General features: G+C 42.7%; 39 non-coding genes across 39 annotated transcripts; 4 read left to right on the forward strand and 35 right to left on the reverse strand.

Moving 5' to 3' along the window:
• Positions 1-1,275: 1,275 nt before the first annotated feature.
• TRNAE-CUC (transfer RNA glutamic acid (anticodon CUC)) lies at positions 1,276-1,347 on the forward strand. Its single transcript has one exon. It is a non-coding gene; the product is annotated as a tRNA-Glu (tRNA).
• A 230-nt stretch (positions 1,348-1,577) lies between these two features.
• Positions 1,578-1,649, forward strand: TRNAE-CUC (transfer RNA glutamic acid (anticodon CUC)). The gene has a single exon. It is a non-coding gene; the product is annotated as a tRNA-Glu (tRNA).
• A 1,456-nt stretch (positions 1,650-3,105) lies between these two features.
• TRNAP-UGG (transfer RNA proline (anticodon UGG)) lies at positions 3,106-3,177 on the forward strand. The gene has a single exon. It is a non-coding gene; the product is annotated as a tRNA-Pro (tRNA).
• A 411-nt stretch (positions 3,178-3,588) lies between these two features.
• Positions 3,589-3,660, forward strand: TRNAP-AGG (transfer RNA proline (anticodon AGG)). The gene has a single exon. It is a non-coding gene; the product is annotated as a tRNA-Pro (tRNA).
• Positions 3,661-4,601: 941 nt separating this feature from the next.
• TRNAP-UGG (transfer RNA proline (anticodon UGG)) lies at positions 4,602-4,673 on the reverse strand. The gene has a single exon. It is a non-coding gene; the product is annotated as a tRNA-Pro (tRNA).
• Positions 4,674-5,243: 570 nt separating this feature from the next.
• TRNAP-UGG (transfer RNA proline (anticodon UGG)) lies at positions 5,244-5,315 on the reverse strand. Its single transcript has one exon. It is a non-coding gene; the product is annotated as a tRNA-Pro (tRNA).
• An 89-nt stretch (positions 5,316-5,404) lies between these two features.
• Positions 5,405-5,476, reverse strand: TRNAP-UGG (transfer RNA proline (anticodon UGG)). Its single transcript has one exon. It is a non-coding gene; the product is annotated as a tRNA-Pro (tRNA).
• A 5,564-nt stretch (positions 5,477-11,040) lies between these two features.
• On the reverse strand, positions 11,041-11,111 carry TRNAG-UCC (transfer RNA glycine (anticodon UCC)). Its single transcript has one exon. It is a non-coding gene; the product is annotated as a tRNA-Gly (tRNA).
• A 1,011-nt stretch (positions 11,112-12,122) lies between these two features.
• On the reverse strand, positions 12,123-12,194 carry TRNAE-CUC (transfer RNA glutamic acid (anticodon CUC)). The gene has a single exon. It is a non-coding gene; the product is annotated as a tRNA-Glu (tRNA).
• Positions 12,195-12,574: 380 nt separating this feature from the next.
• TRNAE-UUC (transfer RNA glutamic acid (anticodon UUC)) lies at positions 12,575-12,646 on the reverse strand. Its single transcript has one exon. It is a non-coding gene; the product is annotated as a tRNA-Glu (tRNA).
• Positions 12,647-17,391: 4,745 nt separating this feature from the next.
• On the reverse strand, positions 17,392-17,463 carry TRNAE-CUC (transfer RNA glutamic acid (anticodon CUC)). Its single transcript has one exon. It is a non-coding gene; the product is annotated as a tRNA-Glu (tRNA).
• Positions 17,464-18,448: 985 nt separating this feature from the next.
• TRNAE-CUC (transfer RNA glutamic acid (anticodon CUC)) lies at positions 18,449-18,520 on the reverse strand. Its single transcript has one exon. It is a non-coding gene; the product is annotated as a tRNA-Glu (tRNA).
• Positions 18,521-18,750: 230 nt separating this feature from the next.
• On the reverse strand, positions 18,751-18,822 carry TRNAE-CUC (transfer RNA glutamic acid (anticodon CUC)). Its single transcript has one exon. It is a non-coding gene; the product is annotated as a tRNA-Glu (tRNA).
• A 79-nt stretch (positions 18,823-18,901) lies between these two features.
• On the reverse strand, positions 18,902-18,973 carry TRNAE-CUC (transfer RNA glutamic acid (anticodon CUC)). The gene has a single exon. It is a non-coding gene; the product is annotated as a tRNA-Glu (tRNA).
• A 79-nt stretch (positions 18,974-19,052) lies between these two features.
• On the reverse strand, positions 19,053-19,124 carry TRNAE-CUC (transfer RNA glutamic acid (anticodon CUC)). Its single transcript has one exon. It is a non-coding gene; the product is annotated as a tRNA-Glu (tRNA).
• A 380-nt stretch (positions 19,125-19,504) lies between these two features.
• TRNAE-UUC (transfer RNA glutamic acid (anticodon UUC)) lies at positions 19,505-19,576 on the reverse strand. Its single transcript has one exon. It is a non-coding gene; the product is annotated as a tRNA-Glu (tRNA).
• A 79-nt stretch (positions 19,577-19,655) lies between these two features.
• Positions 19,656-19,727, reverse strand: TRNAE-CUC (transfer RNA glutamic acid (anticodon CUC)). The gene has a single exon. It is a non-coding gene; the product is annotated as a tRNA-Glu (tRNA).
• Positions 19,728-19,806: 79 nt separating this feature from the next.
• TRNAE-CUC (transfer RNA glutamic acid (anticodon CUC)) lies at positions 19,807-19,878 on the reverse strand. Its single transcript has one exon. It is a non-coding gene; the product is annotated as a tRNA-Glu (tRNA).
• Positions 19,879-20,258: 380 nt separating this feature from the next.
• TRNAE-UUC (transfer RNA glutamic acid (anticodon UUC)) lies at positions 20,259-20,330 on the reverse strand. The gene has a single exon. It is a non-coding gene; the product is annotated as a tRNA-Glu (tRNA).
• Positions 20,331-20,560: 230 nt separating this feature from the next.
• On the reverse strand, positions 20,561-20,632 carry TRNAE-CUC (transfer RNA glutamic acid (anticodon CUC)). Its single transcript has one exon. It is a non-coding gene; the product is annotated as a tRNA-Glu (tRNA).
• Positions 20,633-20,711: 79 nt separating this feature from the next.
• Positions 20,712-20,783, reverse strand: TRNAE-UUC (transfer RNA glutamic acid (anticodon UUC)). The gene has a single exon. It is a non-coding gene; the product is annotated as a tRNA-Glu (tRNA).
• Positions 20,784-21,013: 230 nt separating this feature from the next.
• On the reverse strand, positions 21,014-21,085 carry TRNAE-CUC (transfer RNA glutamic acid (anticodon CUC)). Its single transcript has one exon. It is a non-coding gene; the product is annotated as a tRNA-Glu (tRNA).
• A 79-nt stretch (positions 21,086-21,164) lies between these two features.
• On the reverse strand, positions 21,165-21,236 carry TRNAE-CUC (transfer RNA glutamic acid (anticodon CUC)). Its single transcript has one exon. It is a non-coding gene; the product is annotated as a tRNA-Glu (tRNA).
• Positions 21,237-21,315: 79 nt separating this feature from the next.
• On the reverse strand, positions 21,316-21,387 carry TRNAE-CUC (transfer RNA glutamic acid (anticodon CUC)). Its single transcript has one exon. It is a non-coding gene; the product is annotated as a tRNA-Glu (tRNA).
• A 79-nt stretch (positions 21,388-21,466) lies between these two features.
• TRNAE-CUC (transfer RNA glutamic acid (anticodon CUC)) lies at positions 21,467-21,537 on the reverse strand. The gene has a single exon. It is a non-coding gene; the product is annotated as a tRNA-Glu (tRNA).
• Positions 21,538-21,768: 231 nt separating this feature from the next.
• On the reverse strand, positions 21,769-21,840 carry TRNAE-CUC (transfer RNA glutamic acid (anticodon CUC)). Its single transcript has one exon. It is a non-coding gene; the product is annotated as a tRNA-Glu (tRNA).
• Positions 21,841-21,919: 79 nt separating this feature from the next.
• Positions 21,920-21,991, reverse strand: TRNAE-CUC (transfer RNA glutamic acid (anticodon CUC)). Its single transcript has one exon. It is a non-coding gene; the product is annotated as a tRNA-Glu (tRNA).
• A 79-nt stretch (positions 21,992-22,070) lies between these two features.
• Positions 22,071-22,142, reverse strand: TRNAE-CUC (transfer RNA glutamic acid (anticodon CUC)). The gene has a single exon. It is a non-coding gene; the product is annotated as a tRNA-Glu (tRNA).
• Positions 22,143-22,522: 380 nt separating this feature from the next.
• Positions 22,523-22,594, reverse strand: TRNAE-UUC (transfer RNA glutamic acid (anticodon UUC)). The gene has a single exon. It is a non-coding gene; the product is annotated as a tRNA-Glu (tRNA).
• A 79-nt stretch (positions 22,595-22,673) lies between these two features.
• Positions 22,674-22,745, reverse strand: TRNAE-CUC (transfer RNA glutamic acid (anticodon CUC)). The gene has a single exon. It is a non-coding gene; the product is annotated as a tRNA-Glu (tRNA).
• A 79-nt stretch (positions 22,746-22,824) lies between these two features.
• TRNAE-CUC (transfer RNA glutamic acid (anticodon CUC)) lies at positions 22,825-22,896 on the reverse strand. The gene has a single exon. It is a non-coding gene; the product is annotated as a tRNA-Glu (tRNA).
• Positions 22,897-23,276: 380 nt separating this feature from the next.
• Positions 23,277-23,348, reverse strand: TRNAE-UUC (transfer RNA glutamic acid (anticodon UUC)). The gene has a single exon. It is a non-coding gene; the product is annotated as a tRNA-Glu (tRNA).
• Positions 23,349-23,578: 230 nt separating this feature from the next.
• On the reverse strand, positions 23,579-23,650 carry TRNAE-CUC (transfer RNA glutamic acid (anticodon CUC)). Its single transcript has one exon. It is a non-coding gene; the product is annotated as a tRNA-Glu (tRNA).
• Positions 23,651-23,729: 79 nt separating this feature from the next.
• Positions 23,730-23,801, reverse strand: TRNAE-CUC (transfer RNA glutamic acid (anticodon CUC)). Its single transcript has one exon. It is a non-coding gene; the product is annotated as a tRNA-Glu (tRNA).
• Positions 23,802-23,880: 79 nt separating this feature from the next.
• Positions 23,881-23,952, reverse strand: TRNAE-CUC (transfer RNA glutamic acid (anticodon CUC)). The gene has a single exon. It is a non-coding gene; the product is annotated as a tRNA-Glu (tRNA).
• A 79-nt stretch (positions 23,953-24,031) lies between these two features.
• Positions 24,032-24,102, reverse strand: TRNAE-CUC (transfer RNA glutamic acid (anticodon CUC)). The gene has a single exon. It is a non-coding gene; the product is annotated as a tRNA-Glu (tRNA).
• Positions 24,103-24,333: 231 nt separating this feature from the next.
• On the reverse strand, positions 24,334-24,405 carry TRNAE-CUC (transfer RNA glutamic acid (anticodon CUC)). The gene has a single exon. It is a non-coding gene; the product is annotated as a tRNA-Glu (tRNA).
• Positions 24,406-24,635: 230 nt separating this feature from the next.
• On the reverse strand, positions 24,636-24,707 carry TRNAE-CUC (transfer RNA glutamic acid (anticodon CUC)). Its single transcript has one exon. It is a non-coding gene; the product is annotated as a tRNA-Glu (tRNA).
• Positions 24,708-24,937: 230 nt separating this feature from the next.
• On the reverse strand, positions 24,938-25,009 carry TRNAV-CAC (transfer RNA valine (anticodon CAC)). Its single transcript has one exon. It is a non-coding gene; the product is annotated as a tRNA-Val (tRNA).
• Between the last annotated feature and the right edge of the window lie 1,037 nt (positions 25,010-26,046).

Below are 26,046 nucleotides of genomic sequence, written 5' to 3' on the forward strand. Positions count from 1 at the left end.
TAATTTAGTATGATTTTTTTTTTACTGCAGTATTGTATAATTTTTAATAGGATCCTTGTATATAATATCATGATTTGTTTAACTTATTCTTAGTTTTTGCTGTTCATTTCTTTTCGATGTTAATTTTTTTGGCATCACTTCGTGCAATTTTTTTTTGCTCTCTCGAACTGTATAAGAGTTTTTTTTGTAAATATGTTTTTTTATCGAACGAGGTCGTTCGAAGCCAGGTGGAGGGGAATGTAACAATAATTTATTTGACCTCCCTAAAAATCAATGTAAATATCGCGTTAGATGTTTTTTGAAATATGTTAGCAAAACAAACTAACCCTTTATGAAGGGCCCCTTTTTTACTGGTTCTGGTCGCGTTTGGTTTTTTTACCTGGTCTCGCGAAATCACACTCGCGACGTTAAAACGCGGGCACGAAAAAACTATAAACCTCGCGAAATCACATTGGTGACGTCAAAACGCGGGAACGAAAAAACTATAAAAGGAGGGGGCACACAATGGCTCTCGCTCTCTCTCGCTCTGCTCGCTGCCGCCACGCCGGCCGATGACCATCGTTCCAGGCCCAAGGAAGGATCATTTTTGGCGCCAAGACTTCAACGCTGTTAGTGCGCGCAAAATACTTTAAATATCGTGTCGAACAAAGGGTCCGGTAGGCCTGGAAATTTAACGCGCGGGATAACTATGTCGGAACGACGGGCAACGCCTCTTCAAGGAAACCATGGTATCGTACTTTCAAATTACTTAACATAAGAGCTCTTCGCGATTATTGACCAGAACCAAACCAAACGTTTATAGTGAATATTTTAGTAGTACCATGTTAAACTGTAACTTCTTAATTTTATCAATTAAATTAACTGTTAAATTTTAAATATTAATTCCCCTAGACAAACGACCAAAGTATTCTTATTATTAAACTTATCACCATGCATAGAAATAGTGTCGCAAGGCTCCGGTTACTCAAATCAGTCCGATATGGTCTAGTGGCTTGGATATCTGTCTCTCACCCAGAAGGCCCGGGTTCGATTCCCGGTATCGCAGCGAGTGCTTTTGTACCGCTTTTTAAGAATAGACTTAAGGATATAGGTTAATGAATAGAATTAAGACTTGGTAGAGCAATTCCGATATGGTCTAGTTTCTAGGATATCTGTCTCTCACCCAGAAGGCCCGGGTTCGATTCCCTGTATCGCAGCGAGTGCTTTTGTACCGCTTTTTAAGAATAGACTTAAGGATATAGGTTAATGAATAGAATTAAGACTTGGTTGAGCAAGTCCGATATGGTCTAGTGGCTAGGATATTTTGCTCTCACCGAAAAGGCCCGGGTTAGATTCCCGGTATTGGAGCGAGTTCTTTTGTACCGCTTTTAAAGAATAAACTTAAAGACACTTTTATAGGAATAATATTTAGGGTTGTTCCAACCAGTCCGATATGGTCTAGTGGCTAGGATATCTGGCTCTCACCCAGAAGGCTCAAGTTCGATTCCCGGTATCGGAGCGAGTGCTTTTGTACCGCTTTTGAAGAATAGACTTAAGGACATAGATTTATGAATAGAATAAAAACGTGGTTAAGGAAGTCCGATATGGTCTAGTGGCTAGGATATCTGGCTCTCACCCAGAAGGCGCGGGTTCGATTCTCGGTATCGGAGCGAGTGCTTTTGTACCGTTTTTGAAGAATAAACTTAAGGATATAGGTTTATGAATAGAATTAAGACTTGGTTGAGCAACTCCGATATGGATTAGCGGGTAGGATACCTGGCTTTCACCCAAAGGGCCTGGGTTCGATTCCCGGTATCGGAGACTGTGCTTTGTACCGCTTTTTAAAGAATAAATTTAAAGACACATTTATAAAATAATATCTTGGGCTGCTCAAACCTGTCCGATATGGTCTAGTGGCTAGGAAATCTGGCACTCACCCAGAAGGCCCGGGTTCGATTCACGTTATCGGAGCGATTGCTTTTGTACCGCTTTTCTAGAATAGACTTAAGGATATAGGTTTACGAATAGAATTAAGACTTCGTAGAGTAAGTCCGATATGGTCTAGTGGCTAGGATATCTGGCTTTCACCCAGAAGGCCTGGGTTCGATTCCCGTTTGCGCAGTGAGTGCTTTTGAACCGCTTTTTAAGAAAAGACTTAAGGACATAGGTTTATGAATAGAATAAAAACGTGGTTAAGGAAGTCCGATATGGTCTAGTGGCTAGGATATCTGGCTCTCACACGGAAGGCGCGGGTTCGATTCCCGGTATCGAAGTGAGTGCTTTTGTACCGCTTTTTAAGAAAAGACTTAAGGATATAGGTTTACGAATAGAATTAAGACTTGGTAGAGCTAGTCTGATATGGTCTAGTGGCTAGGGTATATGGCTTTCACCCAGAAGGCCCGGGTTTGATTCCCGGTATGGAGACAGTGCTTTTGTACCGCTTTTAAAGAATAAATTTAAAGACATATTTATAAAATAATATCTTGGGTTGCTCAAACCTCTCCGATATGGTCTAGTGGCTAGGAAATCTGGCACTCACCCAGAAGGCCCGGGTTCGATTCACGTTATCGGAGCGATTGCTTTTGTACCGCTTTTCTAGAATAGACTTAAGGATATAGGTTTACGAATAGAATTAAGACTTCGTAGAGTAAGTCCGATATGGTCTAGTGGCTAGGATATCTGGCTTTCACCCAGAAGGCCCGGTTCGATTCCCGGTATCGAAGCGAGTGCTTTTTTACCGCTAAGCCCTTGTTTTAACTCATTTTAACCGCTTTAACCACTTACATATTCCAATGTAATGTTTTCGACGCTTTTAATAAAAGAAAAATAGTCGCTTAGGGTGCGAGTGGTCCCGGGTTCAAATCCCGAACGGACCCAACTTTTTGCAGAAATATTTTAGTGACTATTTAAATACAACTGATTACTGGGTTGGACTATGAGTTGACCATGTTTCAGTTGCATACATGGTCCGCTGGTCTAGGGTTATGATACTCGCTTTGGGTGCGAGTGGTCCCGGGTTTTAATCCCGGACGGACCCAACTTTTCGATGAAGTAATGAAGTTTCTATTTTAATGCAACTGATTACAGGGTTGGACTATGAGTTGACCATGTTTCAGTTACATACATGGTCCGTTGATCTAGGGGTATGATACTCGCTTTGGGTGCGAGTGGTCCCGGGTTCAAATCCCGGACGGACCCAACTTTTCGATGAAGTAATGTAGAGACTATTATAATGCAACTGATTACAGGGTTAGACTATGAGTTGACCATGTTTCAGTTACATACATGGTCCGTTGGTCTAGGGGTATGATACTCGCTTAGGGTGCTAGTGGTCCCGGTTTCAAATCCCGGACGGACTAAACTTTTTGCAGAAATAATCTAGTGACTATTTAGATGCAACTGATTTCAGGGTTGGACTATGAGTTGAACATGTTTCAGTTACATACATGGTCCGTTGGTCTTGGGGTATGATACTCGCTTAGGGTGCGAGTGGTCCCGGTTTCAAATCCCGGACGGACCCAACTTTTCGATGAAGTAATGTAGTGACTATTATAATGCAACTGATTACAGGGTTGGACTAAGGGTTGACCATGTTTCAGTTACATACATGGTCCGTTGGTCTAGGGGTATGATACTCGCTTAGGGTGCGAGTGGTCCCGGTTTCAAATCCCGGACGGACCCAACTTTTCGATGAAGTAATGTAGTGACTATTATAATGCAACTGATTACAGGTTTGGACTATGAGTTGACCATGTTTCAGTTACATACATGGTCCGTTGGTCTAGGGGTATGATACTCGCTTAGGGTGCGAGTGGTCCCAGTTTTAAATCCCGGACGGACCCAACTTTTCGATGAAGTAATGAAGTGACTATTTTAATGCAACTGATGACAGGGTTGGACTATGAGTTGACCATGTTTCAGTTACATACATGGTCCGATGGTCTAGGGGTATGATACTACATTACTTCATCGAAAAGTTGGGTTCGTCCGGGATTTGAACCCGGGACCACTGGCACCCAAAGCGAGTATCATACCGCTAGACCAACGGACCATGTATGTAACTGAAACATGTTCAACTCAAGGTCCAACCCTGTAATCAGTTGCATTTAAAAAGTCACTTGATTATTTCTGCCAAAAGTTTGGTCCGTCCGGGATTTAAACCCGGGACCACTCGCACCCAAAGCGAGTATCATACCCCTATACCAGCAGACCATGTATGCAACTGAAACATGGTCAACTCATAGTCCAATCTGTAATCAGTTGCATTAAAATAGTCACTACATTACTTCATCGAAAAGTTGGGTCCGTCCGGGATTTGAACCCAGGACCACTGGCACCCAAAGCGAGTAACATACCCCTAGACCAACGGACCATGTATGTAACTGAAACATGGTCAACTCATAGTCCAACCCTGTAATCAGTTGCATTATAATAGTCACTACATTACTTCATCGAAAAGTTGGGTCCGTCCGGGTTTTAAACCCGGGACTACTCGCACCCAAAGCGAGTATCATACCCCGAGACCAGCGGCCCATGTATGCAACTGAAACATGGTCAACTCAAAGTCCAACCCTGTAATCAGTTGCATTTAAATAGTCAGTAGATTATTTCTGCAAAAAAATTGGTCCGTCCGGGATTTAAACCCGGGACCACTCGCACCCAAAGCGAGTATCATACCCCTAGACCAGCGGACCATGTATGCAACTGAAACATGGTCAACTCATAGTCCAACCCTGTAATCAGTTGCATTAAAATAGTCAATACATTACTTCATCGAAAAGTTGGGTCCGTCCGGGATTTGAACCCGGGAACACTGGCACCCAAAGCGAGTATCATACCCCTAGACCAACGGATCATGTATGTAACTGAAACATGGTCAACTCTTAGTCCAACCCTGTAATCAGTTGCATTTAAATAGTCACTACATTACTTCATCGAAAAGTTGGGTCCGTCCGGGATTTGAACCCGGGACCACTCGCTCTAAGCGAGTATCATACCCCTAGACCATCGGACCATGTATGTAACTGAAACATGGTCAACTCATAGTCCAACCCTGTAATCAGTTGCATTATAATAGTCACTACATTACTTCATCGAAAAGTTCGGTTCGTCCGGGATTTGAACCCGGGACCACTGGCACCCAAAGCGAGTATCATACCCCTAGACAAACGGACCATGTATGTAACTGAAACATGTTCAGCTCAAGGTCCAACCCTGTAATCAGTTGCATTTAAAAAGTCACTAGATTATTTCTGCAAAAAGTTTGGTCCGTCCGGGATTTAAACCCGGGACCACTCGCACCCAAAGCGAGTATCATACCCCTAGACCAACGGACCATGTATGTAACTGAAACATGGTCAACTCATAGTCCAACCCTGTAATCAGTTGCATTATAATAGTCTCTACATTACTTCATCGAAAAGTTGGGTCCGTCCGGGATTTGAACCCGGGACCACTCGCACCCAAAGCGAGTATCATACCCCTAGATCAACGGACCATGTATGTAACTGAAACATGGTCAACTCATAGTCCAACCCTGTAATCAGTTGCATTAAAATAGAAACTTCATTACTTCATCGAAAAGTTGGGTCCGTCCGGGATTTGAACCCAGGACCACTGGCACCCAAAGCGAGTATCATACCCCTAGACCAACGGACCATGTATGTAACTGAAACATGTTCAACTCATAGTCCAACCCAGTAATCAGTTGTATTTAAATAGTCACTAAAATATTTCTGCAAAAAGTTGGGTCCGTTCGGGATTTGAACCCGGGACCACTCGCACCCTAAGCGACTATTTTTCTTTTATTAAAAGCGTCGAAAACATTACAATGGAATTTGTAAGTGGTTAAAGCGGTTAAAGCGGTTAAATTGAGTTAAAACAAGGGCTTAGTTACAGCATTAATTACTGGAGTTAACCATACAATACTAAAACAACATCTGCAACCTTGTTACGGTAGTAGCTAAGTTAGAAAACTTGTTACGATGCAATAATAATGAAATACATTTGTGGGCAAAGGAATTTATCCTGGCAAGCAAGACTGGAACACTAAAAGGCAGGACGATACCAAGGCCCGCTTTAACAACCAATTGACCAAGATGTGTCCATATTATATGCTTAACAATACTAATTAACAACAAGGCAGCCTGCCAAAATAAGAGAGGTTTATCGTTCGTAGACGCATAACAATAAAAAATTACTAAGTTATATCTGATACAATCAAATTTAAACTCAGGATCAAAGTATACACACAAAATGCATTGAAAATTGACTCACGAAGACATCGGGACTTTGGACAGGTAAGGAACAAATGGTCAACAGTCTCATTCGCGCCGTGGCAAAAGACGCACGTAGCGTCTGGAACAAGCCCCGCGTGAACCATCCGCGATTTCACCGGTAAGCCTTGGTGGAGGATCTTCAAGTTACAAGTCGATAGCACCGGACCCAGATGGCTGTTCGTGAGGTCCTTGAATTTTACCCGTGGCCGCGGATCGTGTACAAAAAGATTCCACCTTTGCTCGCCCGAAGATTCGAAGGTTGGGGGCAGGAGTGCGCGGTACAATGAACCAACGGATTCAACCGAGAGCGGACGCGTTGTGCCATCACCCGAGATGAACCGTAACTTAAAGCATTGCGAGTCCAGAGAAGGCGCAGGATGCAATAAGAGGCGTACCCACTCGGGAGGCAAACTGGTCTTTATCGCGTCATATAAGCGGTGCAACCGAGGCGTCGGAACCTCCGTGTAGGGATCAGTCAGAAAACATTGCTTCGAAATAGCGGCAGGTGGTAAGAAGCCCGGTAGGACACCATAGTGGATATCGCGAAGGGTGCGGAACCCAGCGCGAGCCAGTACTACACGCTCGAGGCCAAAAGTAGGAGGCAGCGGTATGCGAGAATTAAAGAAGAGGGGTTCTTCAAGAGGGTTGGTGACCGGTGCGACGTTCAAGGTCCGGTTTTGCAAAAACGACCACCAACTGCGCAATATTTCACCATAACGAGGCGGCGTGGCAGCGAGGCACATTTAGCGAAATGGTAAGCGAAAGGCGTGGTACCAAGGAATAAGCCCACCTCCATATTCGTTGAGCAGTAAGATATGAATGGCCCGGTCGTAAGGGGGCAACTCGTCCAATAGAAGACCATATGCCTCATGCAGGCGGAAGGCTTGACATTTGAGAGCAACATCCACCAGGCCAAAGCCACCCTCGGACCTGGGACGTGTAAGAGTACCTTAGTCAATAGCGTGGTAAGTTGAGCCCCAAATAAACTCCGCAAAGCGTTTCTTCAATTCGGATAGGAAGGACGCTGGGCAAGGAAGCACCCTCGCCAAATGCCAAATTTTTGAAGCGACAAAACAGTTGAGGATAAGTATCTTGCCTATAACGGTCAACTGGCGGCGTTTCCAGGCATGAAGGATCGATATAAACCCGGGGACTTTATCATTCCAATTCAGGGAATTCGACAAGGTCACATCGTGGGTTAAATGAACGGGGATAAGATGACACCGTCACTTCGGAAATGGTGGTCGCCGCGTTAGTAGCCCAGGAGCCAATCCATTGGCCAGAACTCTTGTCAAGGTTTAGTTTTGCACCGGAAGCCAGGCCATACTCCTCATAACGCCGAACGACGTGCGATATGGCGGACGTAGATGCCAATAGCAAAGTGTTATCGTCAATGTGTTGAAACAATACTGGGCTAGCAGAATTTTTAATCCGGATGCGGTCAATACTTGGGCACTGATCGAGAGCTAAGCATAGGGGTTCCGTGGGAAAAGCATACAGCAACGGGCTCAGAGGGCAGCCTTGACAAACGGATCGACCCAGTCTGAAGAAGTCGGTGAGAAAGCCATTAACTTTGATAGTGGTACTGCTGCTGGTGAGAAAAATCTCCATCCATTTCAGAAACACGGGGCCAAAACCAAACGAGGCAAGTGTGCGAAGCAGAAAAGTCCATTCCACACAATCACACGCTTTTGTCAGGTCCATCTTCAATAGTATACCGGGCTGGTTTTTCAGACGTAAGTAAGACATCACATCGCTCACGTACCGAGTCGTAATGGACACGTCGCGCCCACGAACAGCGCCCGTTTGACAAGGTGAAATGACGGATGGCGCGATCAACGAGAGTCGAGAGGCAAACACCTTTGCAATGAGCTTTCGATCCGTATTTAATAGCGTAATCGGCCTCCAATTACGAAGAAGCGACGGGTCCCCCTCCTTCGGCAATAAAACCACCATACCCTGCGTCATGGACCGGGGTAGCCGACCCGTGGTATGGATGTCCATCAAAAGGCGCAAGAATTCGTCCTTAATCAGTGGTAAGACGAACCGCCAAAACCGGACAGTGAGCCCATCCGTGCCAGGGCTACGACCAACGGCCATCGCGCGTAAGGCGGCGGTAAGGTCGGACCACGTAACAGGGCCGTCACACAGATCCCTGTCGTCAGGTGTCAGCCGGTCCTTGACGAAGGACGTAAAGTGACCCGTAACGGAATCATTGCTCGGAGCCCGTCGGTAGAGATCACTAAAATAGCGGAAGACTTCGCCCCGCACTCGGAGGCTATCGTCGAGGGTGGTACCGTCATCCAACTGAAGATGCTTCAGGCTCCGCCTGGATTGGCGGTGCCGTTCCAAACTAAGAAAGTACCCGAAAGGTTGTTCCCCCAAATCCTGCCACGTCAAATTTGAACGGACGACCGCACCCTGCAACTCACGTAAGTCATAGTCCCGTAAAGCAGTCTGAACGTCAAACAATTCCTTCTCGAGATGATCCGCGTGAGTCTGTATTAACTGGTCCGAGAGAGACGCGAACCGAGAGGCCAACGTCGCGCGTGTCTGCCGCTGATCTCTGGCACGCGATTTACCATAAAAAATCGCATAGTCACGTAGTCAAGACTTTAAATTTTCATACCAAAGGAAAATGTCATCGCGACATTCCGGCGTAGACCGACTGCGAGCGATGACGCGCTGTACGGCCGTCGCGAAAACGGCTTCGTCAAGTAAGGAGTCATTAAAAGACCAAGTCCCGGGACCGCGAATGACGCCCTCGAAATCCATGTGAGTGATGACCATGGCAAGATCGGAAATAGGACAAGGTCGGATAAGGGAATGACGGACATTATGGGAGTCAAAATTACGAACAAAAATGTAGTCAATGCGAGAACGAATAAATTTTCCAAATACAAAACCCGAGCGCGTAAATTCACAATTATTAGCATGTTTAAGTCGGTAAGTGTCAATCAAACTTAGGCTATCCTTAAAAACTTGAACGTTAGTAGGCCGAAAACCAGAGGACCCCACCCCCGAGGGCGAACGATCCCGGTGGCGAATACAAATATCATTTAGATCCCCCGCAAACACGACTCTACCGTCCGGGAAAGAATTTCTGATATCTCCAAAAAACTGAACCAGATCACCCTCGGCGTTGGGGGCGTAAACATTAAAAAAATACGTTCTTACATCAAAAAACTCGGTAGTAACCAATAAAGCCCGACCAGAAATTATTTGAGTAACATTCAAGATCCGAATAGCCAATTTTTGAGAAAACAAGATAGCGACCCCCCGAAAGCCACTCACAAGATCATGAGAAAAAACAATTGACCAAAAAAATAAAATTTTAAGGCAGCGACATGCGACGCATTCCAATGCGTTTCTTGTAAAAAAACAATGTCCATGTCCTTAATGAATTCGACTAATAAAGCCATCTTACCCACTTCTCGTAAACCATGAACATTTAAAGTAGCTATTTTGACAACCATGCATCCTACTTTGTCTGTGAAGCGTCCGGCTTTTTATTCGGAGTAAACCCACGAGCGTTGGCCAGATTCGGATTCTGTTTCCTCAGGAACTGGGGACGTTTTTGCAACAAGTCAGAGGTGGAACCAAGAGAATGCTTAGTTCCCCGATTGCCTCCCCCACTGACTCAAAAGGGTTAACTTCCGCATCGGGGTCACCGTCGACGAGCATATCCTCACTAGAACTGAGATTCTGGCCATGATGGCCAGAAATGGCAACGGTGACGTTAGGAATCTCCGCATCAGCAACTCCATCAGACATGGGAGCAGGGGGCAAGCCTTCCCCATCGCGGACAGGAGAGACTTCGGACTGGAGCAGAACATCGCGTTCAGAACCGATAGCTACCTGACCCAACTTCTCTGGGCAGTCACGGCCAAGATGACCGTGTGTCTCACACCGACGACAAACATTACGCGGACAACTTTTGTAAATGTGACCTTTAGCGAGACACCCGTTACAAACCCGATTTTGCGCCTCATGACGAACGCGATAAAAGGTTTCGCGCCCGAGAACATCCCCGATTTTCAAGCCGTACGGAAGTGATGAAACCCCCTTGGGCAAAACCACGCGTACGCAACGCTCACCAAGATACAATCCATCAAATTTACGCCAAACGACCTCCCCATTGATTTCGCAACCAAGGGAGACCGATTTCGCAACCACGGCATCATCGGACACGAATTCAGGCAAACCATGTATTTTAAAAATTACCGATCTCGAGACGACTGATTCAGCAGGACACAGGACGCTCATGATTTCCACCCCAGCTTTGACACAATCTTCAGCATCTTCCTCCGACAAAAACGTAAAAAAGTAACCTTCAGTACCAGGAACCACAGACGAAATGGCATCAAGACCAAATGATTTTTTAACGGCAGCAACAACAACAGCAGTGGTTTGCACCATACAAACAACGAATACGCTTCGTCGAAGCGCCTCCATGATGGAGGACTCCACGAAGGAAACCCTCGAGACCGAGGCTTCGCGGGCGAAAGCCGAAGTCCGTAAAATCAAAAACAGCCAACAAAATACGCCGCAAAAAACAGACTAACAAGACGAAGAAAGGACCTCCGAAAAAGGAAACCGTAAAACGCAACAAACACAGAGAGCGAAAAGAAACAACCGCACCCCGCGAAAGAAAACAACGATCTTCTAAAGCCAGGTATCCTAGTCACGTGACTAGACCATATCGGACTCAACCAAGTCTTAATTCTATTCATAAACCTTTATCCTTAAGTATATTCTTGAAAAGCGGTACAAAAAGCACTCGCTCCGATACCGGGAATCGAACCCGGCCTTCTGGGTGGAAGCCAGATATCCTAGCCACGAGACCATATCGGACTTCCTTAACCAAGTTTTAATTATATTCATTAACCTATGTCCCTAAGTTTATTCTTCAAAAGCGGAACAAAAGCACTCGCTGCGATACCGGGAATCGAACCTGGGCCTTCTGGGTGACAGCCAGATATCCTAGGCACTAGACCATATCGGACTGCGTTGAGCAACTCTAGATATTATTCCTATAAATGTGTCTTTAAATTTATTCTTCAAAACCGGTACAAAAGCACTCGCTCCGATACCGGGAATCGAACCTGGACTTTCTGTGTGACAGCCAGATATCCTAGGCACTAGACCATATCGGACTGCGTTGAGCAACTCTAGATATTATTCCTATAAATGTGTCTTTAAATTTATTCTTTAAAAGCGGTACAAAAGCACTCGCTCCGATACCGGGAATCGAACCTGGGCCTTCTGTGTGACAGCCAGATATCCTAGGCACTAGACCATATCGGACTGCGTTGAGCAACTCTAGATATTATTCCTATAAATGTGTCTTTAAATTTATTCTTCAAAACCGGTACAAAAGCACTCGCTCCGATACCGGGAATCGAAGCCGGGCCTTCTGGGTGAAAGCCAGTTATCTTAGCCACTAGACCATATCGGACTTGCTTATCCAAGTCTTAATTCTATTCAAAAACCTATATCCTTAAGTCTATTCTTCAAAACCGGTACAAAAGCACTCGCTCCGATACCAGGAATCGAACCCGGGCCCTTTGGGAGAAAACCAGATATCCTAGCCGCAAGACCATATCGGTCTTCCTTAACCAAGTTTTAATTCTATTCATAAACCTATATCCTTAAGTTTATTCTTCAAAAACGGTAAAAAAGCACTCGCTCCGATACCGGGAATCGAACCCGAACCTTCTGTGTGAAAGCCAGATTTTCTCGCCACTAGACCATATCGGACTTGCTTGACCAAGTCTTAATTCTATTCATAAACCTATATCCTTAAGTCTATTCATAAACCTATATCCTTAAGTCTATTCTTCAAAACCGCTACAAAAGCACTCGCTCCGATACCGGGAATCGAACCCGGGCCTTCTGGGTGAGAGACAGATATCCTAGCCACTAGACCATATCGGACTGGCTTGAGCAACCCTAGATATTATTCCTATAAATGTGTCTTTAAATTTATTCTTTAAAAGCGGTACAAAGCACAGTCTCCGATACCGGGAATCGAACCCGGGCCTTTTGGGTGAAAGCCAGATATCCTAGAAACTAGACCATATCGGAATTGCTCTACCAACTCTTAATTCTATTCATTAACCTATATCCTTTAGTCTATTCTTAAAAAGCGGTACAAAAGCACTCGCTGCGATACCGAGAATCGAACCCGGGCCTTCTGGGTGAGAGTCAGATATCCTAGCCACTAGACCATATCAGACTGGTTTGAGGAAACCCTAGATATTATTCCTATAAATGTGGCTTTAAATTTATTCTTTAAAAGCGGTAAAAAGCACAGTCTCCAATACCGGGAATCGAACCCGGGCCTTCTGGGTGAAACCCAGATATCCTAGCCACTAGACCATATCGGACTTGCTTAACCAAGTCTTAATTCTAATCATAAACCTATATCCTTAAGTTTATTCTTCAAAAACGGTACAAAACCACTCGCCCCGATACCGGGAATCGAACCCGGGCCTTCTGGGTGAGAGCCATATATCCTAGCCACTAGACCATATCGGACTGGTTTGAGCAACCCTAGATATTATTCCTATAAATGTGTCTTTAAATTTTTCCTTTAAAAGCGGTACAAAGCACAGTCTCCGATACCGGGAATCGAAACCGGGCCTTCTGGGTGAAAGCCAGGTATCCTACCCACTAGACCATATCGGACTTGCTCAACCAAGTCTTAATTCTTTTCATAAACTTATATCCTTAAGTTTATTCTTCAAAAACGGTACAAAAGCACTCGCTCCAATACCAGGAATCGAACCCGGGCCTTTTGGGTGAAAGCCAGATATACTAGCCACTAGACCATATCGGACTTGCTTAACCAAGTCTCAATAGGTCTTTATATAAAAGGGGAGGCGGTTCTAGAGAAAATGTACCCGACGCGTCATCAGTGACGTTTAGCATCACGTAAGTCCCAAAAATTTAAAAAAAAAAAAAAACACTCGACAGAGAGCGCTTTGGAGTTTGCCAGTTTGGATAGCGTCTGCTGACTGACAGTTAAGCCTTGGATAGAAATCGCGTTTCGGTATAGTGTTTAGTTTCAAGTTCAACTTAAATATCCTTAAAAATGGTTGGAAGACGTTGCTGTGTGACAGGTTGCGCCTCAAATATTTTAAAGAACAAAGGAGTAACTTTCAGCCCATTTCCAAAGGATGAAAAATTAAAAAAACGATGGATTAGAATTATTCAAGCACACGCTACAGAAATATTTAATGAGAGCCCCCAAAGGTGACCCGCTTGGTGTACCCCGCTATCCAAGAAACCTTTAGGAGCTAAGCATCACATGGTTTGCGGATTTCATTTCAATGAAAACGGAAAGAAATGCTACACGGATAAATATCCCAATATGTTCGGTGGCAAAAGGGTTGATATAACAGATTTCCTTAATGATCATGATATAATAGAGTATCGTGAAATTGAGATTGGGGCTGTGCTTAATCCAGTGGAAGAAAATGGTATGTAAACACATCACAATCTTAAAACATTACTGAATATAACAGTACATTTTTTTATAAAAGAATTGTATCCATTTCCGACTAATGATGTGATTGTTCAAGAAACCATTCCAGAGATGAATAGCGATAAAGGTTTGAATATTGTGTAAAAAAGTATTGTTTCAATGAAATTTTCATTGCCTAAAATTTTGTAATTTTTTATTTTAGAACATGATTACAGCCTTCCTCGTGATTACGAATGCCTAGCCAGACTTGCAAAGTCGTATCAAGCGGAGATTTTCAGACTTCAAAAGTTTGTGGAAGAGGCGACTGAAGTCAAAGACGCACATAAAACTGTACTGAAGGAGAATATGGAACTCAAGTCGGAAAATCTAAAGCTTACTGATCAGCTTAAAGCGTTTAATGAAATTAAAACTCAAAATGAAAAGCTAAATGTCTCTAATTCCTCTCATTTAAGAGAAAAAGTGCGATATGAAAATAAGGTTAGGAATTTTTAAAATCGTCTTAAAGAAACGAGAAGATTTTCACTGAGAAATATATCAGTATCCGACAACATGATGCAGTTTTACACCGGGTGTGAAAATATTGGCGAGTTTAATGACCTATATGAGTTCATTGAACCTGACTTAAAAACTCTAAACCTGTATAACGGAGCTAAGGGTTACAAAAGAAAATTTGGTAGAAATGAACTTAATTTAAAAGGACGTACCATGCATTTATCTTTTAAAGAACAACTGTTTTTAGTTCTTTGTCGCTTGAAAGTGGGCCTTCTTGAACAAGATCTAGCATACCGCTTTTGCATTTCCGTTTCAACAGTTTCAAATACTTGCATAACTTGGTTTGACCTCTTAGAAAAAAGACTGACGAAACTAGCGATCTGGCCATCGAGAAAAATAGTTGACGAGCACTTGCCTAAAGAATTTAAAGAAAAGTTTCCCAAAACCAGGGTGATTATAGACGCGACTGAATTCTTTATACAAAAGCCGGATGACTTTAAAACTCAAAGTGATACATGGTCTTCCTATAAAACTAATAACACAGCAAAAGCCTTAATCGGCTGCACTCCAAATGGTTTTATTAGCTTTGTTTCTGATTTGGTGCCAGGAAGAATGTCAGACAGAGAACTAACGATTGCCAGTGGCATAATAGACTTATTAGAGCCTGGTGACTCGGTCATGGCTGATAGAGGATTTCTAATTGAGGATTGCTTAAATGATAAAGGCGTTAAGCTAAATATGCCACCCTTTTTGGGAGAAAAGGCTCAGCTTACGAACGAGGAAGAGATATACACAAGGGAAATAGCAAGCGTTAGGATCCACATTGAGAGAGTCATTAGAAGCGTTAAAAAGTTTCATTTGTTAAATACCGTTTTCCCAAATAGTATGCACATTCAGTTAAATAATATTTGGAAAATATGTTGTTTCCTGATTAATTTTTGCAATGAACCCTTGCTTGATGTTAAAAAATAAAAGACCAAGTTTAAGTATTTTTGTGTTTTATTAAATATTTGCACATTGCCATTAATACTTCGTGGTTAAGGAACTATATTTCATAACATTGAGACAAAACGACTAGTTTTATCACATTGGTTCTAAGTAACGCAAGGCAAAATGACTTTTTTATCACATGTTTTTCAAGTAAGGCAACCCATGAGTTAGGTAAAAGTTTAACAGTTTGGGAATCATTTCGGTGTTAAAAAAGTTTGAATCAAAAGGGATTCTATCACAAAAAGGTTTGTCGTCCCCACAGTCAACCAGTAAGTCACACCATTGTAAACCAGTTAATCCCATTTGACCTTGGATTTGGAAGAAAAAAAGTGATTCTTGTCTAAAAAAAACTCGTTGTTTTCATTAACCTTGAGGAACTTGGTAGTGCTATCTTTGGCTAAGAAAGCTTCTCTAATACTTAAGCCTTTTTCTTTGCATTTGGCTAAGGTTTTGATTTCCAGCAGTCCATACCCCACATTTTCCTGATATACAAGTCGATCTGGTGACGCTCCGAACATTGGTAGAACTGGGTTTACACAAAGGCCTACAGCGAAGGTGGTTGTGTTTGGATGGATTGTTTTGTACTTTTGGGTGGCAAGCTGCTCATTCTTTAGTCCTTCTTGGATATACTTGTTTTTTGACAGATATGCTTTGTTAAATATGCTTTTCAGAAACGATTCGTTTACTTCTTTGCGACGTTTAAATATGTTTCCAAACTTAGAAGCTGTCACCCTGTTTTTTTCTCTCCGCGTTCCATAGTAAACAATTAGACTGTTGCCTAGTGTTTACTTCCAATGTTTTTGCTACGTTTAAATCAATTTTTAAAATATCAGGTGTTTTGGCTAAGGTACGCTCGAGAAGAGGTTTCACATTTTCGTCCAGCTCGATTAGTTTTAGAGGAAGAAGTATGTGCTGTACCAAGTTATCATTTACTACCAAGTTATCATTTACTACCAAGTTATCATTTACAATGGTATCTTTTGAAGCAGGTTTATTTCCAGCTACAGGATGAAATCTATTTTCAACTTGAATAGCGCAAAGGAAACTCCTTTTCTGCTTGGCTTCTAAGGTTTTGGTCAAATTTTCTATTCTTTTTTCTAAACTCTTGTTATCTTCTTCACTTCCTAAATCGGGTATGCTGCAATAGGCCTGCTGTTTCTTCTGCCTGATTAGAAGTTCTTCACTATTCTTTCCTGGTGTATGTCTGATGAAGTCTAACTCGTTGAAAGTGCGGCAAGCTAACTTCTTGCTTTCTGATGGTGCGCTCCATGTTCGGGTTTTTGCTGTACAGGATTTATCATCTGGTATAAAGCTTCTGCCCTCTCTCTTACAGTCTAATATAAACCATAAAACAGCCCCAACGTGCTTGCATACTCCTCCTTGACCAGCCTTACAACCACACCAAGCTGCTTCAATAGTACTGTCTGAGGTTTTTAGCTTTATAGCGATATCATATTTAGAATTAATTGTGTAAGATCCTTCAACTTTGCTCTTGATAAAAAAAGTCTCTGTTGAAGATGAACCAGGACACACAAATACTTGAGTTACCTTGTTGGCCTTAAACATACGGTAACCTAACGTCAAATCTTCTTGGCTTTGGCGGTGTAGTGGTGTCTTATAATCGCATTTTCTTCAAATTTTGTAGGAACTATTTTAAGTTGTTTGGTCCAGTTTCCTTTTGGAAGTTTAACTTTATTATTTATTGAAATTTTTCTTTTCTTATATTTTGTAAAAGACACACTGAAAATCAATAATATTGAGCAGTTATTATATTTCATATTATTAAGATGCTAACTATATTATTAAGATGCTAACTATATTATTATCCTTATTTAAATATTATTATTAATTATTATTTAATTATCTAAAGTTATTCATACCTTTTTGAAGGGTCGATAGCGTTCATGGTGACTTAGGGTACACTAACTCCGACGAGGGAGCTAACAACGGAAAAAGATTCAAACCTAGGCCCTAAAAATGCTTTATTAGCTCCCTCTCGCGAGTCAAGACGGTGCTACTCTACCACGTGACGTATGCAGTGACGTGTCGGGTACATTTGAACAAGTTGATCAAGCCACAACAAAGGATATTATATATTCACCAATTCTATTCATAAACCTATATCCTTAAGTCTATTCTTCAAAACCGGTACAAAAGCACAAGCTCCGATACCGGGAATCAAACCCGGGCCTTCTGGGTGAGAGCCAGATATCCTAGCCACTAGACCATATCGGACTTGCTTAACCAAGTCTTAATTCTATTCATAAACCTATATCCTTAAGTCTATTCTTCTAAACCGGTACAAAAGCACAAGCTCCGATACCGGGAATCGAAGCCGGGCCTTCTGGGTGAAAGCCAGATATCTTAGCCACTAGACCATATCGGACTGGTTTGAGGAAACCCTAGATATTATTCCTATAAATGTGTCTTTAAATTTATTCTTTAAAAGCGGAACAAAGCACATTCTCTGATACCGGGAATCGAACCCGAACCTTCTGGGTAAAAGACAGATATCCTAGCCGCAAGACCATATCGGTCTTCCTTAACCAGGTTTTAATTCTATTCATAAACCTATATCCTTAAGTCTATTCTTCAAATCTGGTACAAAAGCACTCGCTTTGATACCGGGAATTGAACCCTGGCCTTCTGGGTGAGAGCCAGATATCGTAGCCACCAGACCATATCGGACTGGTTTCAGCAACCCTAGATATTATTCCTATAAATATGTCTTTAAATTTATTCTTTAAAAGCGGTACAAAAGCACTGTATCTGACACCGGGAGTCGAACCCGGGCCTTCTGGGTGAAAGCCAGATATCCTAGCCACTAGTCCATAACCGACTTGCTTAACCAAGTTTTAATTCTATTCAAAAACCTATATCCTTAAGTCTATTCTTCCAAACCGGTACAAAAGCACTCGCTCCTATACCGAGAATCGAACCCGGGCCTTTTGGGTGAAAGCCAGATATCCTAGCCGCAAGACCATATCGTACCTGCTTAACGAAGTGTTAATTCTATTCATAAACCTATATCCTTAAGTCTATTCTTCAGAACCGGTACAAAAGCACAAGCTCCGATACCGGGAATCGAAGCCGGGCCTTCTGGGTGAAAGCCAGATATCTTAGCCACTAGACCATATCGGACTGGATTGAGGAAACCCTAGATATTATTCCTATAAATGTATCTTTAAATTTATTCTTTAAAAGCGGTACAAAGCACAGTCTCCGATACCGGGAATCGAACCCGGGCCTTCTGGGTGAGAGCCAGATATCCTAGCCACTAGACCATATCGGACTTTTTTGAGCAATCCCTAGATATTATTCCTATAAATGTGTCTTTAAATTTATTCTTTAAAAGCGGTACAAAGCACAGTCTCCAATACCGGGAATATAACCCGGGCCTTCTGGGTGAAAGCCAGATATCCTAGCCACAAGACCATATTGGACTTGCTAAACCAAGTCTTAATTCTAATCATAAACCTATATCCTTAAGTTTATTCTTCAAAAACGGTACAAAACCAATCGCCCCGATACCGGGAATCGAACCCGGGCCTTCTGGGTGAGAGCCAGATATCCTAGCCACTAGACTATATCCGACTTGCATAACCAAGTCTTAATTCTATTCAAAAACCTTTATCCTTAAGTCTATTCTTCTAAACCGGTACAAAAGCACAAGCTCCGATACCGGGAATCGAACCCGGGCCTTCTGGGTGAGAGACAGATATCCTAGCCACTAGACCATATCAGACTGGTTTGAGGAAACCCTAGATATTATTCCTATAAATGTATCTTTAAATTTATTCTTTAAAAGCGGTACAACGCACAGTCTCCGATACCGGGAATCGAACCCGGGCCTTCGGGGTGAGAGCCAGATATCCTAGCCACTAGACCATATCAGACTGGTTTGAGGAAACCCTAGATATTATTCCTATAAATGTATCTTTAAATTTATTCTTTAAAAGCGGTACAAAGCACAGTCTCTGATACCGGGAATCGAACCCGAACCTTCTGGGTAAAAGCCAGATATCCTAGCCGCAAGACCTTATCGGTCTTCCTTAACCACGTTTTAATTCTATTCATAAACCTATATCCTTAAGTCTATTCTTCAAAACTGGTACAAAAGCACTCGCTTCTATACCGGGAATTGAACCCTGGCCTTCTGGGTGAGAGCCAGATATCCTAGCCAGCAGACCATATCGGACTGGTTTGAGCAACCCTAGATATTATTCCTATAAATGTGTCTTTAAATCTATTCTTTAAAACTTTACAAAAGCACTGTATCTGACACCGGGAATCGAACCCGGGCCTTCTGGGTGAAAGCCAGATATCCTAGCCACTAGACTATGTCCGACTTGCATAACCAAGTCTTAATTCTATTCAAAAACCTTTATCCTTAAGTCTATTCTTCTAAACCGGTACAAAAGCACAAGCTCCGATACCGGGAATCGAACCCGGGCCTTCTGGGTGAGAGACAGATATCCTAGCCACTAGACCATATCAGACTGGTTTGAGGAAACCCTAGATATTATTCCTATAAATGTATCTTTAAATTTATTCTTTAAAAGCGGTACAACGCACAGTCTCCGATACCGGGAATCGAACCCGGGCCTTCGGGGTGAGAGCCAGATATCCTAGCCACTAGACCATATCAGACTGGTTTGAGGAAACCCTAGATATTATTCCTATAAATGTATCTTTAAATTTATTCTTTAAAAGCGGTACAAAGCACAGTCTCTGATACCGGGAATCGAACCCGAACCTTCTGGGTAAAAGCCAGATATCCTAGCCGCAAGACCTTATCGGTCTTCCTTAACCACGTTTTAATTCTATTCATAAACCTATATCCTTAAGTCTATTCTTCAAAACTGGTACAAAAGCACTCGCTTCTATACCGGGAATTGAACCCTGGCCTTCTGGGTGAGAGCCAGATATCCTAGCCAGCAGACCATATCGGACTGGTTTGAGCAACCCTAGATATTATTCCTATAAATGTGTCTTTAAATTTATTCTTTAAAACTTTACAAAAGCACTTTATCTGACACCGGGAATCGAACCCGGGCCTTCTGGGTGAAAGCCAGATATCCTACCCACTAGACTATGTCCGACTTGCATAACCAAGTCTTAATTCTATTCAAAAACCTTTATCCTTAAGTCTATTCTTCTAAACCGGTACAAAAGCACAAGCTCCGATACCGGGAATCGAACCCGGGCCTTCCGGGTGAGAGCCAGATATCCTAGCCACAAGACCATATCAGACTGGTTTGAGGAAACCCTAGATATTATTCCTATAAATGTATCTTTAAATTTATTCTTTAAAAGCGGTACAACGCACAGTCTCCGATACCGGGAATCGAACCCGGGCCTTCTGGGTGAGAGACAGATATCCTAGCCACTAGACCATATCAGACTGGTTTGAGGAAACCCTAGATATTATTCCTATAAATGTGTCTTTAAATTTATTCTTTAAAACTTTACAAAAGCACTTTATCTGACACCGGGAATCGAACCCGGGCCTTCTGGGTGAAAGCCAGATATCCTACCCACTAGACTATGTCCGACTTGCATAACCAAGTCTTAATTCTATTCAAAAACCTTTATCCTTAAGTCTATTCTTCTAAACCGGTACAAAAGCACAAGCTCCGATACCGGGAATCGAACCCGGGCCTTCCGGGTGAGAGCCAGATATCCTAGCCACAAGACCATATCAGACTGGTTTGAGGAAACCCTAGATATTATTCCTATAAATGTATCTTTAAATTTATTCTTTAAAAGCGGTACAACGCACAGTCTCCGATACCGGGAATCGAACCCGGGCCTTCTGGGTGAGAGACAGATATCCTAGCCACTAGACCATATCAGACTGGTTTGAGGAAACCCTAGATATTATTCCTATAAATGTATCTTTAAATTTATTCTTTAAAAGCGGTACAACGCACAGTCTCCGATACCGGGAATCGAACCCGGGCCTTCTGGGTGAGAGCCAGATATCCTAGCCACTAGACCATATCAGACTGGTTTGAGGAAACCCTAGATATTATTCCTATAAATGTATCTTTAAATATTTTCTTTAAAAGCGGTACAAAGCACAGTCTCCGATACCGGGAATCGAACCCGGGCCTTCTGGGTGAGAGCCAGATATCCTAGCCACTAGACCATATCGGACTGGTTTGAGAAACCCTAGATATTAATCCTATAAATGTGTCTTTAAATTTATTCTTTAAAAGCGGTACAAAACCACTCGCCTTGATACCGGGAATCGAACCCGGGCCTTCTGGGTGAGAGCCAGATATCCTAGCCACTAGACCATATCGGACTGGTTTGAGAAACCCTAGATATTAATCCTATAAATGTGTCTTTAAATTTATTCTTTAAAAGCGGTACAAAACCACTCGCCTTGATACCGGGAATCGAACCCGGGCCTTCTGGGTTAGAGCCAGATATCCTAGCCACTAGACCATATCGGACTGGATTGAGGAAACCCTAGATATTATTCCTATAAATGTATCTTTAAATTTATTCTTTAAAACCGGTACAAAGCACAGTCTCCGATACCGGGAATCGAACCCGGGCCTTCTGGGTGAGAGCCAGATATCCTAGCCACTAGACTATATCCGACTTGCATAACCAAGTCTTAATTCTATTCAAAAACCTTTATCCTTAAGTCTATTCTTCTAAACCGGTACAAAAGCACAAGCTCCGATACCGGGAATCGAACCCGGGCCTTCTGGGTGAGAGACAGATATCCTAGCCACTAGACCATATCAGACTGGTTTGAGGAAACCCTAGATATTATTCCTATAAATGTATCTTTAAATTTATTCTTTAAAAGCGGTACAACGCACAGTCTCCGATACCGGGAATCGAACCCGGGCCTTCGGGGTGAGAGCCAGATATCCTAGCCACTAGACCATATCAGACTGGTTTGAGGAAACCCTAGATATTATTCCTATAAATGTATCTTTAAATTTATTCTTTAAAAGCGGTACAAAGCACAGTCTCTGATACCGGGAATCGAACCCGAACCTTCTGGGTAAAAGCCAGATATCCTAGCCGCAAGACCTTATCGGTCTTCCTTAACCACGTTTTAATTCTATTCATAAACCTATATCCTTAAGTCTATTCTTCAAAACTGGTACAAAAGCACTCGCTTCTATACCGGGAATTGAACCCTGGCCTTCTGGGTGAGAGCCAGATATCCTAGCCAGCAGACCATATCGGACTGGTTTGAGCAACCCTAGATATTATTCCTATAAATGTGTCTTTAAATCTATTCTTTAAAACTTTACAAAAGCACTGTATCTGACACCGGGAATCGAACCCGGGCCTTCTGGGTGAAAGCCAGATATCCTAGCCACTAGACTATGTCCGACTTGCATAACCAAGTCTTAATTCTATTCAAAAACCTTTATCCTTAAGTCTATTCTTCTAAACCGGTACAAAAGCACAAGCTCCGATACCGGGAATCGAACCCGGGCCTTCTGGGTGAGAGACAGATATCCTAGCCACTAGACCATATCAGACTGGTTTGAGGAAACCCTAGATATTATTCCTATAAATGTATCTTTAAATTTATTCTTTAAAAGCGGTACAACGCACAGTCTCCGATACCGGGAATCGAACCCGGGCCTTCGGGGTGAGAGCCAGATATCCTAGCCACTAGACCATATCAGACTGGTTTGAGGAAACCCTAGATATTATTCCTATAAATGTATCTTTAAATTTATTCTTTAAAAGCGGTACAAAGCACAGTCTCTGATACCGGGAATCGAACCCGAACCTTCTGGGTAAAAGCCAGATATCCTAGCCGCAAGACCTTATCGGTCTTCCTTAACCACGTTTTAATTCTATTCATAAACCTATATCCTTAAGTCTATTCTTCAAAACTGGTACAAAAGCACTCGCTTCTATACCGGGAATTGAACCCTGGCCTTCTGGGTGAGAGCCAGATATCCTAGCCAGCAGACCATATCGGACTGGTTTGAGCAACCCTAGATATTATTCCTATAAATGTGTCTTTAAATTTATTCTTTAAAACTTTACAAAAGCACTTTATCTGACACCGGGAATCGAACCCGGGCCTTCTGGGTGAAAGCCAGATATCCTACCCACTAGACTATGTCCGACTTGCATAACCAAGTCTTAATTCTATTCAAAAACCTTTATCCTTAAGTCTATTCTTCTAAACCGGTACAAAAGCACAAGCTCCGATACCGGGAATCGAACCCGGGCCTTCCGGGTGAGAGCCAGATATCCTAGCCACAAGACCATATCAGACTGGTTTGAGGAAACCCTAGATATTATTCCTATAAATGTATCTTTAAATTTATTCTTTAAAAGCGGTACAACGCACAGTCTCCGATACCGGGAATCGAACCCGGGCCTTCTGGGTGAGAGACAGATATCCTAGCCACTAGACCATATCAGACTGGTTTGAGGAAACCCTAGATATTATTCCTATAAATGTATCTTTAAATTTATTCTTTAAAAGCGGTACAACGCACAGTCTCCGATACCGGGAATCGAACCCGGGCCTTCTGGGTGAGAGCCAGATATCCTAGCCACTAGACCATATCAGACTGGTTTGAGGAAACCCTAGATATTATTCCTATAAATGTATCTTTAAATATTTTCTTTAAAAGCGGTACAAAGCACAGTCTCCGATACCGGGAATCGAACCCGGGCCTTCTGGGTGAGAGCCAGATATCCTAGCCACTAGACCATATCGGACTGGTTTGAGAAACCCTAGATATTAATCCTATAAATGTGTCTTTAAATTTATTCTTTAAAAGCGGTACAAAACCACTCGCCTTGATACCGGGAATCGAACCCGGGCCTTCTGGGTGAGAGCCAGATATCCTAGCCACTAGACCATATCGGACTGGTTTGAGAAACCCTAGATATTAATCCTATAAATGTGTCTTTAAATTTATTCTTTAAAAGCGGTACAAAACCACTCGCCTTGATACCGGGAATCGAACCCGGGCCTTCTGGGTTAGAGCCAGATATCCTAGCCACTAGACCATATCGGACTGGATTGAGGAAACCCTAGATATTATTCCTATAAATGTATCTTTAAATTTATTCTTTAAAACCGGTACAAAGCACAGTCTCCGATACCGGGAATCGAACCCGGGCCTTCTGGGTGAGAGCCAGATATCCTAGCCACTAGACCATATCGGACTGGTTTGAGAAACCCTAGATATTAATCCTATAAATGTGTCTTTAAATTTATTCTTTAAAAGCGGTACAAAACCACTCGCCTTGATACCGGGAATCGAACCCGGGCCTTCTGGGTGAAAGCCAGATATCCTAGCCACTAGACCATATCGGACTGGATTGAGGAAACCCTAGATATTATTCCTATAAATGTATCTTTAAATTTATTCTTTAAAAGCGGTACAAAGCACAGTCTCCGATACCGGGAATCGAACCCGGGCCTTCTGGGTGAGAGCCAGATATCCTAGCCACTAGACCATATCGGACTGGTTTGAGAAACCCTAGATATTAATCCTATAAATGTGTCTTTAAATTTATTCTTTAAAAGCGGTACAAAACCACTCGCCTTGATACCGGGAATCGAACCCGGGCCTTCTGGGTGAAAGCCAGATATCCTAGCCACTAGACCATATCGGACTAGCTTAACCAAGTCTTAATTCTATTCAAAAACCTATATCCTTAAGTCTATTTTTCAAAACCGGTACAAAAGCACTCGCTCCGATACCGGGAATCGAACCCGGGCCTTCTGGGTGTGAGCCAGATATCCTAGCCACTATACCATATCGGACTGGTGAAACTATTTAATTAACTGCGTGAGCTAATCGTTCTACTTTGCTACAAACAGGCGCTATTTTAATATAGAAGGCAGACAACATTCGCACGTGAGCCAGAGACGCTCGCTGATTGGATGTACGCCACCAACGCCGGCGAGACCGACGTAAAAAGTACAAGTTGGTTCGACGCCTGTTCTTGCGCAAAACGTTTCTTGGCAAGATTTAGTTCTTCTTGAAGATTTTTGATGCTCAAATCTAAACTTGTTTTCTCAGTTTCGAATTCAGTTCGAAATGAGACCGCGAGTTGTTTGGCCAAGTCCCGTTCTTGCTCAAAAAGTTCCTTTGCTTGACTAATTTACATACTTTTTTCGCACTGAACGGTCGCACGGAAATTTCACTCCAAAGTCGTCTGCTCAAAATATCAGGATGGAAGAAGGCCTTGGCCATAATGGTGCACTGCCTGACGGAGGAATGCCTATACGCAAGGAAAGATGAAAGAACAAGCAAGCAAACTATGGTAACATGCGGTATATGACTAATCTACTACCACCTACAAGCACAAAGATTCTACTCCTGTAAAGCCTGCAGAGAAATAATACATGGACAAAGGCCTAATAAGGAACTGGAGACACAGACCACATTGGTCGAAGCACAAAGAAAAGAGATAGACAAAATAAAGAAAGAATATAAGAACTTGAAGGAGGAGTTAAAGGCATTGGGTATAAAACTAAACGATAGCATAAGTCACAATGAATCAGTAGGGGAATTACTAGCGAAATACCCACTGAAGGAGACGAAGCTAGAAATTCGTGACATTACCGAAGCAGTGGACGCAAATAGGAAAAATGAAAAACAAACACGACAAGACTTGCAACGCTTAGAAGTCCAACTATAAGCATTAACGGAGATATTCAATGATACCTTCCAAACCACAATAAAAAAGGTGGACAATCATGACGACATAAGGCCAAGGGGTGATAGCAACGCTGAGGAACAAGATAGTGACGAAGAGGAAGAGTCCCTCAATCCAGATCAGCAAAACATGCCCAAG

The sequence above is a fragment of the Phalangium opilio genome, unplaced genomic scaffold (assembly GCF_054372755.1).
Source record: "Phalangium opilio isolate 3A_F unplaced genomic scaffold, DU_Popi_V2 ptg000118l_1, whole genome shotgun sequence".
NCBI lineage: Eukaryota > Metazoa > Arthropoda > Arachnida > Opiliones > Phalangiidae > Phalangium > Phalangium opilio.